This window comes from Capricornis sumatraensis, chromosome 2, assembly GCF_032405125.1.
Source record: "Capricornis sumatraensis isolate serow.1 chromosome 2, serow.2, whole genome shotgun sequence".
Lineage (NCBI taxonomy): Eukaryota > Metazoa > Chordata > Mammalia > Artiodactyla > Bovidae > Capricornis > Capricornis sumatraensis.
This window is the reverse complement of record NC_091070.1, coordinates 51,853,294-51,870,753: the sequence shown is the minus strand read 5'-3', so window position 1 is coordinate 51,870,753 and position 17,460 is coordinate 51,853,294. Positions and strand designations below refer to the sequence as shown.

At 45.4% G+C, this 17,460-nt stretch overlaps 1 protein-coding gene across 2 annotated transcripts in view; it reads right to left on the bottom strand.

Annotated features, from left to right (window-relative positions):
* The window catches only part of FAM81A (family with sequence similarity 81 member A), an 83,209-nt gene extending 66,114 nt beyond the window's left edge, over positions 1 to 17,095 (bottom strand). For both annotated transcript variants that reach the window (XM_068964829.1, XM_068964828.1), the window contains exon 1: positions 17,050 to 17,095. The gene's annotated coding sequence lies outside the window, so the exon portion shown is untranslated. The remainder of the gene's footprint in view (positions 1 to 17,049) is intronic.
* Positions 17,096 to 17,460: the final 365 nt, after the last annotated feature.

Below are 17,460 nucleotides of genomic sequence, written 5' to 3'. Positions count from 1 at the left end.
GTTTAGTTAAACGTACAGTTGGCTTCCCTGGTGGCTCAGTGGTACAGAATCTGCCTGCAGTGCCGGAGACCTGGGTTCAAACCCTGGGTCAGGGAGATCCCCTGAAGAAGGAAATGGCAACCCACTCCAGTATTCTTGCCGGGAGAGTTCCAAGGACAGAGAAGCCTGGCAGACCTCAGTCCACGGGGTCGCAAAGAGACGGACACGACTGAGCAACTAAAACACATCACACACAGTCGTCAGGCTGCCCTACTGGTCCACTGGAAGTCCCCTTCCAAGGCAGTGGACTCAGGTTTGTTCCCTGGTTGGGGAACTAAGGCCCCACATGCCATAGAGCCTGCGCACCACAACAGAAGATCCCATGTGCCACAGCCAAATAAATAAAATTTTTTTAAAAAAAGAATCATTCTCTACTGAGACTCCAACCCCAACATTAGCCACTCAGTATAATACCTGTGAATGAATGGAGACCTTTGCAACACCCTTTTCCGAAGGTCATTTCATCCACCTGGAATTATCCTGCCTGAGCTATAGAAACCCACTCATACCCCCTTTCTGAAAAACAAGTCTATCCACTACTCATTGCCTGAGATTGCTTTTCAATAACACATCTCCCTGTAACAAACCAAGCACTGTGCACTCTCCGTGACAGAAAATGTCCCAAGGCATGAGTCCACAACACATACTGAGGTCTGTTCCGAACTGGCGCCCCTTTCATGAGTGTGGCAGATGTGTTTATCTGTCAGGTGTCTTAGTTGGTTAGTGTTCTTTTTAGAACAATCTTTGGCGATCTGTATTGCCAATAAGTAAGGATTCATAATAAACATCGGATTTTGAATTGGATTCAAAGTCATTGGATTAAGTGACATCTCAAATATTCTTTCCAAATCTTCCCACTGTCAGTTCTGCCCACTGCCTTAAGTTTTCAGCTCCTGCGCAGTTTATAAATCTGCCCTCTAGCACACGACTGGGTCTGTAATGTGAACAGGCAGGTCTAGGTGGTACACTGTTTTGATTGTGCCATGTTTCACTGTTACAGTATCAAACTCCAGTTTATGAGGTTAGAAACTTTGGAAAATTTAGGGAAGAGACAGGTAGGTGAAGCAAGGACAGGAGAATTAAAAGAAATAAGAAAAAACAAAATCTCAATGCCTAATATATGCAATGTATCAACAGAATTTGGAGGTTCACATAAGAGTAAAGGAAAATGCTATTATCTAAACCAGAACACTTATTTGTGGTTAGGAAGATTCTAGGTACATACATATGTATATATATTCTCAGATACACATATATGATATTTTAATGACAAAAGGAGATGTTCATGCCAAGCAATAGTTCTATTTTTCTAAGCAAGATGACACTAGAGTATTATTTTAATGTAAAATGATACATGAACAAATTAAAATGATAATTTTTACAGAAAAATTAAAATTTAGTTTTTCAGTTTACTATTAAAATACAGCACTGATATGTTCTACCAAGTGTCAGAATTTAAAAAAAAAAAAAAAGGGCAAAGCATTTATGAATAAAGTGGTTGTAACGTGGTGGTGGAAAAAAAAAAAAACCCTGATTTTCTTATAGTTAAAAATAGTGAAAAGATAGAGGGCGGAGAGTAGTGGAAAGCATGTCTAGGAAGACAGGTGGGAGTGTTCCCTAACTGATCTCAGAGGCCAGGCTCAAGCATGGACTCTGTCCGGGTGCAGCGAGAAGTGATCAGGGATGGAAGACTCAAGGGTGGTGAATGGCCAGCTGCGAGAGCAGCTCAGAATAGGGGAGAGGTCACAGTGGTAGATGTTGCACCAGAATCCAGACTAGGAGGCATGGGATGGGGCCAGGGAGGGAGGAGGAACAGAGGGTTCCCCCAGGGCCCCTTTCCTCCTTTCTCCCCATCGCTCTTCAGCCCTTCTTCCCTCTCACTGCCTCCTGTCATTTGATTTTCTCTCTCTTTTTTCCCACTCATCCCTCTCCATCCATCTTCCTTTTTTCTCTTTCCCTCTTCTTCACTTCCCCTTTCCATGGGCCATTTTCCTTCCCTCCACTGTCTCTCCTTTCCCCTCTCCCTTTCCATGGCTACAGTCTGACATACCTTTCCATCATGGAAGACAAGGGTGATGGGGTCCTTTCTTGGTCCTTACTTGAAGCATGGCTCCCCCAATAACTGTATGATCCTAGCAGGCTGACCTCAGCTTATCCGGTTGGGGACACAGAACTAACAGCTGCTCCCTTTTTAGGGTGTTGACCCCTAGTCAGGCACTCAAGCAGCGTGTTTATGGACATTAATGGAATTCACCCTCACAATCATTCGTGAAGGGACTGATCTTATCACCTCCATTTAACCAGAGGAAACTGAGACCTACAAATGTTAGGCAACTAGCTTGACGTCACAGGAAAGAAGACAGCAGGGACCTGGGCCTAAGGGCCCCACTTCTTCATCAGCAGGCATCATCCACAAGGAGGTGGCAGGGTGTCTGGAACAGTCTGGCCTCAGGGCACTTGATATGCTTCCAGAAAAGGCTCTTCCTCTCACTTCCATAGTTAATATCCCTTCATCACATCTGATAGAAAATATATCTATCTTAAAAACTAAACCATATAAAAAGTTCACCAAATAGTATTCATTTGCTTAAAGTGATGCTGTTTATTGTGGGGAGCTAGTGGAGGAAATCATTAGGTACTTGCTTTCACGCTTTCACTGGGCCAAAGCTGTTTCTCCTGGCACAAATATACGCTGAGGTTACAGCTGGACTGACACCATGCTGCTATCACTTATATTTTCAAAACCACAGCAACATACACATACACACAAAATGCCTTGCAACACATGCACTTTGTATGTAGAAATTTGGAACATTTTAAAGAACACTTTTCCTTAAAGTGAAAAAATGCTTTTCATGATTAATAAAATAATTTTAAAATTTAGGCTCTACATAAATGCATGAAGAACAAATTGACAATCACCACTCAGTAAGTGCTGATGTTTATATCAGCTTACCTTTTTTTGAGATCTCTTTTCAGAATATACATAATTTTTCCTTTTTTGAAAAAAAAATGACATCCTTCTCTATACTATAAGTACCCTGCATTTCCTAAATGATACTATATCCTGAACATTTTTCTATCAATATATGAAGATACATATCACAATTTCTAATGCCTGCATAATATTCCATTAAATGGACATACTGTCATTGTTGGGCAGCTCCTGACTGATGGATATTTACACTGAAATACTAGTTATAATTACGGTTTGGTTCAACTTTTTGGTCTCTTATTTTCCCTTTGTTCTATGAAATAACACAGGTAGTATTAAAAAGTCAGTGGGACAAATTGCAAGCTACTTCCAAAACTGAAGTTTAGATGAGACTCTGCCCACGAAACCTAAAGAATCAAGAAGGGATGAAGTCAGCAGATCTGTCAGAACAACCCAAGGTCCTGCCAACGTTTACAAGTGAAACATGGCAAACAGTCACCACACCTGTGATCACTGGCCCACTGTCAGCCTTTGGCTCTATGCTGTGAGCTCCCTGGGAAGCTGTACCATCCACAGCTCAATCCCCAGCACCTGGCGCGTAGCTGATCAATAAGAGTTTGCTGGTGAATCAGTCTCAAGGATAGAGGACTAAAACGAAGTCATTTCAAAATGCTGAATTTAATCAACTGAATTATATTCTGACAAAAGAAGGAATGTGCAACCAGAAAGGGAGATGGTACACAAAGCTTGTCTAGGAAAAGCAGAGTACCGAGAGGCTAAACTGATCAGTGTTTCCAAGAACCTGGGGCAGCAGGAAGAACCCTATTGTGGAGAGGGATGCATTAAGCTCTCAGAACTCAGTGACACCAACCACTAAGAAGATCCTGCTCACTCCTCCTGCCCTGAGCCCACACTCATCAAGCACATCGTTTAGTTTCCAGTGTGGATGTGCACAAAAGGAGAAGACAGGAACCAGCAAACTCGAGGCCCAGGCTAACAGCCAGCTACTCTTATCATGAATCAATACTCTGAAATGACACCCCTGATGAGACTTGGACTTGGGTAAGTCAGTCTTCTGAAATCTGAACGTCTCTGACTGTCCTAACAGGGCTGAATACTTAAACCATGATGCTGAAACATGGTGATCACAACATGGTACCTATTGTGAAAGCCAGGCTTCTATGTAGGTGGCCCCCACGCTCCTCACTCTCAGGAATTCATACCAGTGAAAACCCTTCCCTGAGTGTGGAGGAACCTGGGACTTGCTCTTAACCAACAGAACACAGCAGAGTGGCAATTACCTGGCCTCTGCCAGAGGGTGTAGTCACCTGGGATTATGATACCAAATTATATAGGGTGTGGCTCTCCTTACTGGGAAGAAAATAACTATGTCATAATCTAACATTTAAGTCTGTTAATAGATTTCTAAACGGTTTCTTTGCTTAGAAAAATCTCAAAAGGATACTGTAGGAAGAATAAGAATTTTAACACTTTTTTTTCTAACATTGGCTCTGTTGTGGCCAGCAGAAGCAAATCATGAAATAAATCTAGTTTGCTGCAAGAGATAAAAACACAAGAAATACCAATTAATCCCATTAGATTGGCAAGTGAAGTGTGAACAGGAACACATGGGACACACTAGGGACAACGGGAACGCCAGGTGGGAATGTGGGTCAGTACCATGACTTTGGAAAGTAATCTTCAAGATCCAGGAAAGCTGAAGATACACAAGCCTCATGGTCCAACAATTGCACTGCCAAGAACTGCCCCAAAAGCTTCTCACACATCCACAGGAGACCTTTAGAATACTTAAGGCAGCACTGTCTTCTAAGAGCAAAAAAGTGGGCAGAGAGGGGAACTGAACACCCATCATTAGGCAAATGGATGGATAGACTGTGACAGTCATGAAATGAAAGAATTAGTAGTTGTGGGAAAATTGGATTACAATGACGAGTCCAAAATGAATGAATCTCACAAACATATTAAGTAAAAAAGCAAGCTGAAGAAGGATATGGACATGATGATGACATTTTAAAGGCTGACATTTATGACACCATAAAGGTTTAAAATGTGCTAATTAACCTGCCAAATCTATAATATCTAAAGATGAACAAGGAAATGACCAACACCAAATCAGGGTCATATTCATCTCTCAGTGGGAGACAGAGGACTACAGGAGGCTTCAACTCAATGTATAACACTTTAGTTTTTCAATTTAGTTGTCATTATATCACTGAAAAAGAAAGTAGTAGTTCCTCCTATCCCCACCTTAAAAAAAAAAACACAAATCTGTAAAGACCATGAGCTTAAAGGGAGTCAAACTGTTAGTCCTTCAAGGACATGCACAGAACTCAGACTTGCCCTGTACATTCTGGGGAGCACCAGATTAGAATTACAAGGCAACAGTAACTAATCTCCATCAAATCTCTACCCTTCATGCCTCTTTCCATACTTAATATGTGATCTTATCTAAACGTTAACATCTCTATAAACACCTATTGGTTAAATGTCCGCCAATAAAAGAGTAGTAAATTAAAATTAACTGTGGTGTTGAAGAAGACTCTTGAGAGTCCCTTGAACTGCAAGGAGATCCAACCAGTTAATCCTAAAGGAAATCAGTCCTGAATATTCATTGGAAGGACTGATGCTGAAGCTGAAGCTCCAATACTTTGGCCAGCTGATGTGAAGAACTGACTCATTGAAAAAGACCCTGATGCTGGGAAAGACTGAAGGCAGGAGAAGGGGATGACAGAGAATGAGATAGTTGGATGGCATCACCGACTCGATGGACATGAGTTTGAGCAAGCTCTGGGAGTTGGTGATGGACAGGGAAGCCTGGCACGCTGCAGTCCATGAGGTTGCAAAGAGTCGGACACGACTGAGTAACTGAACTGAAATGAAAATTAAAATATGGCACACCCACTCAAAAGGATATCTATAGCTATTTAAAATAATGGTTACAAAGAGTATGAAGTAACATGGAAAAGATTTACTGTCTATCATGTTAGGGATTATTTTTTTTTTAAGAACAAGATTTGAAAATGGATTTTCAATACTATATAAAACCATAACCAGGGCCTGGAAACAGAGCTTTACTCCATGGCACCATAATTTAGGTGGTGCAAACATTTTATTTAGAGGACCCCATTAATTTTTAAGTTCTACCTCTGCCACCTCCCTCTCCTCTACCTCTCTAAGGTGGGGCACTTGCCCAACCTGGGGCCAGCAGGGATGGATGAGTCATCAAGGACAAGACACCTACTGCCCTTCCGGGTGCACAGGCCACCCTCATCTGCCTCCATCCCTCTCCCATCAGACTCCCCTGGGCCCCTCTCTGCATGCTTGCATGCTCTTGCCACTTGGGGCTGCTTTCCCAACCCACCCCACTCTGTGCCAAATCACTAATATTGTTCTGTGGTGTGAAGAGCCCGTATCTGAGCAAATGATGTGTTTTCAGTAAAAGGAAGAGGAAGAGGGCTGTGCAACTGAGGCCAGAGATGATGACTTTCAAAGCCAAAGTATCCAGATTGATAAGAAAGTCAAAGAGCTTTCCATAAATTAAGACAGAGTGCAGACTCGGGGAATGTCTCTGAATTATGCGCACAAATAAGCATCCCCTGTCTCCTACTTAGAGACAGGCAGTTTCCCTCTCCCAACACCTGGTCAGAATTTTGGAGAAGAAATGAGCATCTTTATTAAAATATACTGGGTTGGCATACTTTGGGAGGTAGATGCATTATGGTTATGAGGTGGATCTGGGGGAAATCTGGGTAAGTCACAAAGGATGGAATGTTATAAGGCTTTGCATGTTTGCATGCTAAGTCACTTCAGTAGTGTCTGACTCTTTGCAGCCCTATGGACTATAGCTCACCAGGCTCCTCTGTCCAAGGGTTCTCCAGGCAAGAATACTGGAGTGAGTTGCCATACCCTTCTCCAGGGGATCTTCCCAACCAGGTATTGAACCTGTGTTTCCAGCACCTCCTGCACTGGCTGGTGGGTTTTTACCACTAGTGCCACCTGGGAAGCCCGTCATAAAGCCTTACACAGCCTCTAGGATGTTGCTGCTAAGTCACTTCAGTCATGTCCGACTCTGGGCGACCCCATAGACGGCAGCCCACCAGGCTCCCCCGTCCCTGGGATTCTCCAGGCAAGAATACTGAAGTGGGTTGCCATTTCCTTCTCCAATGCATGAAAGTGAAAAGTGAAGGTGAAGGCGCTCAGTCGTGTCCGACTCTTAGCAACCCCATAGACGGCAGCCCACCAGGCTCCTCCGTCCATGGGATTTTCCGGACAAGAGTACTGGAGTAGGGTGCCATTGCCTTCTCCCTCTAGGATGCTAGGCATCCTCATACCAAAACGTCCCTCTTTGGACACATTGCTGCTGCTGCTAAGTCGCTTCAGTCGTGTCCGACTCTGTGCGACCCCATAGACGGCAGCCCACCAGGCTCCTCCGTCCCTGGGATTTTCCAGGCAAGAACACTGGAGTGGGTTAGGTCAATGGCAAATGAAGCTTACCTGACACAGCCTAACATTTTTTTCAACAGCACATTACACCAGCAACCCAGAAATCCCTCAGCCATTCTGGAGACTGTGGCAGGGGTTCAAGTTATAAGTCCTACTACAAAAATTTTTTTTTAATAGTGCAAAGAAATAAATCAATATATAAATAATGGCACTGGATACATTTCTATTCTACTTTTCCTTCTTTTCAAAATACTTCAATGAGTGTACTATTTTCAAGACAAAACTTTAAGTAAAAATTTATTGCATAAAAGAATGAACCAATGAGAAGACATCCAAACAAAAACTGCAGAAATCGCCCATTTCTAGCTATCAAAACCAAGAAAACACAACTGATCCTGGATTTAACAGACAAAATGGTTCAGTTAAAGTAAGTTTACTGTTCAATTTTTACTGTGGTTAAAAACATGTAATAACATTTACCTTAAACATTTGTAAGTTTACAACACAGTGTTAACTACTCACACAGTGCTGTACAACAGATCTCTAGAACTTTTTCATCTTCTAAAACTGAAATTCTGTATCAGCTGAACAACTCCCAGTTTGCTAATTTGTACCTATTTCCTGTGGGCCAATGCAGCAGACTTAAAAGAGATGTGGCTCAATTCCTGGGGTGGGAAGATTCCCTGGAGAAGGAAATGGCAATCCATTCCAGTATTCTTGCCTAGAGAATCCCAGGAGAGGAGCCTGGCAGGCTACAGTCCATGGGGTCGCAAAGAGTTGGACACAACTGAAGTGACCTAGTACACACCTGTGGACACCAAATGAGATTTGCGCCCAGGACCCTCATTAAAGCCTTCATGGAGCCCCTGATCACCCTTATTTCAGGCTCTGGGCTGCCCAGTGAGAGACACCAGCACAGCATTCCAAATGCATTAGGCTCCAGGGAGAGTGAGATTTCCCTCCCACCCAACTCTGCCACAGGGTCCCAAGACAGATATTTTCAATTACTTTTGTGCAAATGGCCTTGATTCCACTTTGCAAGAATTCTTTCCTTTCCCCTCCACGCTAGTGCATTCACCAGAATTCTGTTGAGACTGGAAAGGTGAAGCGTGGCTGTATTTCTGACCCCTGCAAAAACGAACTTCAAAACATTCAAAGTATTTACAGTGGCCTTCCGGTCAAGGCCGGGACCATTGCATAACTGATGGGATCTCGTAAATCTCCAGCACACATGTGACTCTGGCAGGTCCAGAGGGATTCATGAGTGGAAACTGAAATCACCAGGACCCCTGGAACCCAAGGGATGGCCACAATGCTGCTCTAATCCACTCTGCACAGCTTAAAATGACACTCTGCACAGCTTAAAATGATGCTAACAATTTTAGGAGAACCCCTGCAAAAACAGATTGGTTTCTGTTCCCATCTATTAATAACAGCTATTTTGAAATGCTATTTAAATCTTCTATTGTTATTTGAACTTCTCCTGGATTCTGTTTCCCCAGCTGAGCTGCTGGGGGGCAGCAAAGACTACATAGCCCGTGAGTCTGTAACCCCCGGAAGCTCAGTACAGTGTCCCTACACAGATGCTGATAAACATTTCTTCACTTGCTGGTCCTTCCTTCGTAAGGCCCATCGTTCTAATTAGTTGGTGGCCCTGCCCAAGTGACATATCAATTGCTGACTCAAGGTCCCTTCCAGCTGTGAGCTCAGCAGGCTGCTTCAGGGTCCCCTGCACTGAGACAGGCTCTCACCCGTGCCCACACCCACACCACAAGTGTGTTCGTATTACCTTTCGGATGTTTTAGTATGATCAACAGCTATATTTGGCAACTTTTCTTTCTAGCATTAGAGAAGGCATTAGAGAATACACATTACTGAGTGTTAAAAAGGGAATCTGCCAAATGCACCAGCTAGAACAGAAAAAGTATTATTAAAAACCAGCATAAACGCTCTCCCTCCTAAACCACCTCCACCTCCGATGCATCCAGGATGGAACAGAAGAAGGGAAGGCATCATGACTCTATACTCACACAGACACAACGCTAGTCGTGACTCTGGGGTTGTACCCGACACGAATCTCTGGCTGAAAAGCTAAGGATTGGGGATGGCAAGAAAGATCCAGCCTCCGGTCTCTGCCCTTTTCCTCACACACAGCGGGAAGGGGCTGGACTTCTCTGCTGAATACAGGGGTCTGTGAGAGACTCTTTTATTTGGAGGAATGACTTGAGTTCAGCACATTAATATTATAACTATTTTAGAGCATGGGAGGCCTCCTGAGCTCTTCTAGAGATAATTAAAACCAGGGGGAAAAAAAGAAATCTGAAATAAACAAAAAATGAGCTGAAGGCACCAGAGGTTTCTGAATAACATCTTCCTGGTAAAACAATTTTAAGAATTTCATAGTGCAAAAGCAACCCTACTCATTCTCTCCCACATAAACACGCCTGTTATTCCAGCCCCACTCAGTCAAGCAGCAGAATCTCTTGCCTTCACTTCTGTAGCTACTCTATCCAAAGACGTCATCCACACAAAAGCGTTCTTAGGACAGAAAAAAGGCTGACCACAGCCAGCCAGTGAGGCACATCACGAGGAGGAATACTGTGGTTCCAGTAACCTCGACAACTCACCATCCTGCGATCAGATTGTTAAGCACAAATACCAATTTTGCCTTAACAGAGACTGAAAACTTCAGGTCTTTCGATGTTTATCAACCAGTATGTTCCTGGTAATTTTCTTGCTGTAGCAGAAAGATAATCAAATAAACCATTTTCAGGACTGTCCTGGCAGTCCAGTGGTTAAGACTCTATGCTTCCACTTCAAGGGCACAGGTTTGATTCCTGTTGGAGGAACTAAGATCCCACATACTGTGCAGCAAAGAAAAAACAAAATTTCATTATCACTGATAACTACATTTTCAAATACCAAGAACTTCTGACGCTTGGGGGTATGTGTGTGCTCAATCATGTCTGACTCTCTGTGACCCCACAGACTGTAGCCTGCCAGGCTTCTCTGTCCATGGGATTTCCCAGGCAAGAATACTGGACAGAGTGGCCATTTCCTGCTCCGCAGGATCTCCCTTACCCAGGGGAAGAACTCGGCTCTCCTGCATTGGCAGGTGGATTCTTTACCACTGTGCCACCTGGGAAGCCTGACCCTTGGAGGGGATGGGATCAAAAAAAAAAAAAAAAAACCCACCGAAGTACAAAGCCATTGTTTTATCCTTTTTCACCTGTTTCTATGTTAAAAACCCACGGAATGTCAAATGGTATCCAAGAAGTCAAAAAATAAAATCATCAAACTAGGAAGAGGAAAGAACACAGATTTATTAAGAGATAGAACAGGCAGAAAGAGTGAAATAAGGAAGAGGAGCCAGGGAAGGGAGCGTGGAGGGAGAAAGGCAGTGCTCACGGGACCAAGGGAGAAGGCCAGACAATGGGGAGGAGAGAACAGGTGGTTCCAGGGCTCGAGGGAGGATGTGAGCCTGAGAAACTGCTCCTCACACATTCAGCTGCTCACTTTGGGTGTGAAGAAATAGACAGGCCATTTTTAATATGCTGGTAGGTTTCTCTACTCTTTTTCAAGCCAGTCTGCCCTCTCTTTGTCTTGACACGTAGATGCAAAGTTAAGATGTCATCGGGAGAGAATCATTTACTCCACTTACAACATGGAAATACCTTTCTGAATTACGCATCATTTTGCTAGGAGGCCTTACTTTGAGCCCACACCCACCTGACTCCTGGAGTAAAGCACAGGTTTCACACCCACCACCATGTACCACATGGCAGATAACTCTAAGGTCAGCCTGCGCCTTTGCTTAATGATTTTAATCAAGTCAGTTAGTCCAGTCAACAAATACTCATTGAGCCTCTGCAGTGCTGAATAAGACACAGCCCCCGCACTCAAGAGCTTCGCTTCAACAGGGAACTAGAACAGACAAGCCACCGTGCAGGAATGAAGAGGCTCGTACTAGCTGAGGGGTGGGGCTGCCTCCAGACAAGAGGCAGGATGGGTTTGAACTGGGCCAGCCAGAAATGCATTTGAGAATCAGGCACGTGAGTGGGATATTCAAAGGGGTGGATCAAGTAAAGGCAGGACAGGTTGAGAAAAGGTGGAGCGAGGACAGAGCAGAGGAAGTACTGACTGGTGAAAACTGACATGTACAGGGGCTCCTGGTGGTAAGCCATGAGGAACCGTCACCAGGACCACGTACAGAGGCCTGGACTCCACAACAGGACAGAAAGGAGGAATGGAGGAAGGGACACCCTAAGGGAGATGGTGCAGGGGGCGCTGCACCACTCAGCAACCGGCTGCATGGAGGGGTGTGAAGAGTAAAGTCAGAATAACCCAAGAGAGGAAAAGCAGGTCACAGAGAGCGTGACGACAGCACGGAAATCATGTCAGTGCACCAAGAGGGAGACAGTATCTCCCTTTAGGAGGCTTCCCTGATGATGGATAACCTGGATCTACTGCAAGAGAACTGCAAACCCAAGTTAGAGGGTATTCTACAAAACCACCAGCCTTGCCCTTCCTAAGTGCCGAGATCACGAAAGACAAGGGAATGACTGAGGAACTGTCCAGAATAAAAGCAGTGAACAAGGCAACTAGAACAGCACAAGGTCCTGGAATGGATCCTGGACAAGTAGGAGGCGTGTGTGTGTGTGTGTCTGTGTGTCTGTGTGTGTCTGTCTGTGTGTCTGTGTGCGTGTGTGTGTGGTTTTAAAGATTTTTCCCCTTCTTTTGCTCTAAAACATGTTATTAGGACTTTTGGTGACACTTTAAAAAGGTCTATAGAATAGATAATAGTACCAACAGAATCAATGTTAATGTACTGATTCTGCTGCTTGTTATGTCAGAAAACGTCTCTTTTAAGGAACTATACACTGACATATTGGAGAGGGAGGTAAAGTGGCATCATGTCTATAACTTACTCTGAAGTTTCAGGAAAAATGACAAATATATATGTGCGAGTCTGTGCATGATGTGTGCGTGTATGTGTGTAGAGAGAGAGTGAATGCGTGAGAAAGAAAAAGCAAGTGTGGTAAACAGTTATATTTATAGAATTTGGATGAAAAGTATACAGGAATTATTTAAATCACTCTTGCAACTTTTCTGTAAATCTGAATTATTTCAAAATAAGAAGTTAAAAAGGGAAAAAAGATTAAGGAAGCTAGGAGGAAGAGCTCTTTAGAGACAAAATAGCTGGGTTTCTGGGTATTATATTCTGAATGGGGCTTCCCTGGCGGATCAGTGGTAAAGAATCCACCTGCCAATGCAGGAGACACGAGTTCGATCCCTGATCTGGGAAGATTCCACATGCCGCAGGCAATTAAGACTGCGCACCACAACTGCTGAGCCCATGCTCTAGAGTCTGAAAGCCGCGACTACTGAAGTCTGCACGCCTGAGAGCCTGTTGCTCCACAACAAGAGAAGCCACCCCAATGAGAAGCCCATGCACGGCAGCGAGAGAGTAGCCCTCGATCTCCGCGACCTGGGAAAGGATCATGCAGCAATGAAGAACCAGCACAGCTAAAAATAAATAAATAAAATTCTTTTTAAAAAAAATTCTGAATGAAATTCAGAAGGCAGGGCTGGAAATGGAAGTCTGAAGGCATCTGGGGGAGCTGAGCAAAATCTGGCTAAAAGTGGAGCTCGAAGGCTGGGACTGAGTAAGGAGGAACCAAAGAAATTAGAGAAAGGGAATAACAAATGGAGCAAGTTCCCGAAAGAGGCAAGAAGGATCGGGGAAAGCCCAGAGGATACCGCATGCAGAGCGCACAAGTTAATCTTGGGTAAGGGACTGACAGACATTTTCTTCCTCAGATGAAGAAAATAAAGAAGGTCAAAGAAGAATTAAGAAAGAATGCTTAAGGACTTCCCCGGTGGTCCAGCGGCTAAGACTTCAAGTTCCCAGTGCAGGGGGCTCAGCTCAGGGAACTAAATCCCACATGCCTCAATTAAAAGATCCCACATGCTTCACTAAGACCTGATGCAGCCAAATAAATAACTAATATATATATATATATATATATTAAAAAAAAGAATGCTTGGGGTAGTGAAGAGGATACAGTGGAAACTTACATTAAAGCAGAGGGCAGTTAGCTCCAGTGTAAACATCCTTAATTTCATCAATGAAAAAAAAAAGGGAAGGAAACTGACTGGATGTTTAAGGAATGGAAAAGTCTGGCATCACCTCTAAAGAAACGCAGCTGGGATTTCATAAAAGATGGAGTTCTTTTTTAACAGAAAAGTAAGACCTAGGTGAAATTAGAGCTAGCATAAATCTGCAGTGGGACCAGTGCAAAGGTCTTTGTGATAACTTGGCAGATAACATGGCAGACTGGGAGCAGAAAAAGCAGATGTTGAGGGTGATTTTGAACTGACGACTGGAATATGAGAAGCCCAACATGTTAAGACAAAGGATTTGGGATTCCAGACAAAACCAAAATGGTTGGGAAGTATATTCTCCAAACAGAGAAATGGAGCTGTAGAAGGATTGGCACAGCAGGTGACTAAGAGACCAGAGTCCTCAGTGATGGTTAGTCTGGTGTAGTAGGTGGGAAAAATCCGCCAGGAAAACTGACATCCAAGTTCCAGATCTTGAAGGTGGAAAAAATTCCCATGACTACACAAGTCCAAGAAGTGAGCTATTAATGTGGAAACTAAGGCCACAGACGTTGATAGGAATGACCTTCAAGAACTTGGTGAATTAACAGAACCTCAACATAAACACCAAAATCACCGGCGAGAAACAAGGTAGAAAAGAGAACCAAGTTAATTAATCATGTTTGTTTGTTAATTTTTTTTTTTGTTGCATCAACTGAAATGATTCTGTCGACTTAGAAAAAATGTACAATGTGAGAGTTTCGAGTTAAGTTTTATTGGGCACAGAAAGAGGACTGCAGCCGGGGGGGGGGGGGGGTGGGGTGGGGGTGGGGGCAGCACCTGAGATAGCTTTGAGAAACTATTCCAAAGAGGTAGGGGGAGAAGGTCAATATATACGACTTTGGTGAAGCTTCCCTGGTGGTTCAGAAGGTAAAGCGTCTGCCTGCAATGCGGGAGACCCGGGTTCGATCACTAGGTCGGGAAGGTCACCTGGAGAAGGAAATGGCAACCCCCTTCAGTATTCTTGCTTGAAGAATTCCCATGAACAGAGGAGCTTTGCAGGCTACAGTCCATGGGGTCAGAAAGAGTTGGACCCGACTGAGCAACTGGCACATCAGTTCACTTTTCGGTAAAGGAAGAGTTCACATAAACAAGAACTTATCTTTGCCAAGGTTTTTTGCTAGTCACAAGGAACTGATGTCACCATGAAGGGATTAAGTGCTTTTCTAGATATGAGGAGATGCAAGGATTGGGTTCATAAAATCAGTTCCTGAAAATATCTAACTATCCGAAGACCTGTTCTGCCAGTTTTCCCAAAGCACAGACTGCCTCATTCCTGTTCTCTACCTCCCCACCCCCACCAGCTCCCTTTAGGACATGTCGAAGGTCACACAGTTGCAGTAACACTGGTTTCAATTCCCACAGAGGCAGATGGCAAATGCCCTTGGCAAGCACCAATTTGTAGTTAATTCCCAAACTCGGGTGTATATCAGAATCACCTGAGGAGTTTTCTTTTCCCCTTCCCATCTCTCTTTCCCCTCCTCTTCCTTCTTTTAAGGTTTGTTTTAAAATTAAAATGTCTAGGTCCTTTAGAATTAAAATGTTTAGGTCCTCCCAATGCGGTATGTTTGGGAGAGTCGAAGCGCCATGTTTTTCAAAGTGCTCCAGGTGATTCTGAAGAGCCACTAGGTTGGGCAAGCACTGACTCAGACAATAAGAAGGAGGGTATGGAGCACAAGCAGACGGCAAGAACTGTAAGAGAGAAGACTGTTAGGGATGGGTTAATGGTTTGGAGGCGGCACTGGGAAGCAAGAGAAAACCCAGTCCCTGCACCAGTGAGATGAGAGAGGGATGTTCTCAGGGAAGTTGTTCACTCAGCCTCTGGAGCTAGGGAAGGGACAGGAGATGGACTCAGCTGCAGCAAAATGACCACAAAGGCATGTGGCTGCAGGAGGTACAAAAACAAGAGACTGAAAGGCAGGCTGGAGACACACAGGCTAGCAGCCTACAGGACAGGAGGCTGAATAGTTGGTTACTAAGGGATCCAAGGGTAATGAGGTGTGATTCATTAAAGGATTCCTAGGGCTTAGTGGCCGGATTCTTGGGCAGTAATGATTTGGTATCTGAATGCTATCGGATTTCTAATATGTAAACCATTTAAGATTACTAAACCTTCGGGTAAACAAGCTTGCAGAAGCTTATTCATTAACACTGGAAAATTTGTCTTCCCAAACCACATTTTTATGCAGATGAAATCACACTGGAAGGAATATCAAGGTTTGCTTTGGAGCAGAAAGCCGGACAGGGCTTTGCCTCCCTTCCCTCTCCCAGGAAGAGAGAAATTCATGAACTGAGAATATAGAAACGGGCCCCAGCCAACGTCAAGGACAGAAGAGGTGATACAACTGACTGAGTCTCAGGAGCACTACTACCCACCCACCCCCCAACATACCCCAGTGGGCAAATGCTAGGGAGGTTTCTCAGTAAAAGCTTAGTTACCTTCACAAACCCAACTCATTTAAAGAACAGGCGGAAACATTCACCCCTGCTTCTCAGAGAGCTGCACTTTTGTGGATTCAAATCATTCGAGCATTATTTCTGCTTACTCCTATGAAACAATTTCTGACACTGACACACAGACTTTAAGATGAGGGCGTGAGCGCAGCCACACAAGCACGCGCGCGCACACACACAACCTCGTGCATACTGAAGAAATGACTCACTTAATTTGCTGCTGCCTGCCACTATTGGGTTTTGATTCTACCTGTTCAGATACAAACTTTCCTATTAGATTAACTACAGGAAACAAGAACTTAGGAGCTTTAACCCTGATTTTCTTCACGACTTTAGAGCACCGAAGAGGCTACCTGGGCATCATGAGAAGCCACTCTCTAATCAAGCCACTGCTTTCTCTCCACAATCTTTCACAAAACGATAACATATCTTACCACTTTGAGAGCAAATTAATGGAAACTCCTGGTAGAATTAACATGGCTAAGGCTTGTATGTCCGGCACCTGCAGTACTTGGGGGACCCTTCTCAGCTCACAGTACCATGGCAGCACCCAGGAACTGCAAAGAACCCGAGCCCCTCCTTTTAAAGATGAGAGAAGGGTGGGGAGGGGGCAGAGAGATGAATCCACCGAAGGTCACTCAGCTCTGAGTAGCGGGACAGCTGACTGGGAATACTGCCCCTGGGAATGTGTGCTCCACCCCAGCTCCCCCAAACAGTCCCTCGGGGCTTCTGCTGGTATGCCAGCATGCAACCTCCCCCGGCCCCCGCAAAAATGCAATGCCAGTCGCGCTCGGTGCCCAACTTCATCCCTTCGCGTCAGCATGCAGTTAACCCTCTCGCCGGCAGCAAGTCACATGGGCCACACTCAGCTCTCTCTCCCCCAAGCCTGGCCCACCTCACGCCGGGGGCCGTCCCAAGGTCACCAGCGGGCCCCGGGCGCTCCCGCCACGGGGGACCGGAGAAGCCCGGGCGGGGGTCCGGGACGCCGCACTCACCGGCGCGGGGGGCGGGCGCGCCGCGGCTGCCCATGTCCTCGCCGGCGCGGCTGGGTGCGGCGGCCGCTAGCGCGGGCTGTGCGGGGCGCCCGGCTGCGGGCCCGCGCCGCGGGGAGCGCCGTCCAATCAGCGCGCGCCTGCCGCCTGGCCCGGCGCGCGGCCCGGCCGGGTTCGCGGCTCCCGGGGGGCGCGAGCCGCCGCGCGCCGCCCGAGCGGCTTCCGGGCGCGTTGCCTGGACGCGGTTGCCGTGGCAGCCCGAGCTGGAGGCTTTCCCCGCGCCCGCGCCCGGCCCCGCGGCGCCGCCCCTCCTCCCTCCGCGTTCCCACACCCAAAATAGCCTCTCCGGCTGCTGTTTCCCACCCAGCTCGCAGCCCAGCGACTCCGAGTCGGCGGGCGGGGATTTCGCTTATT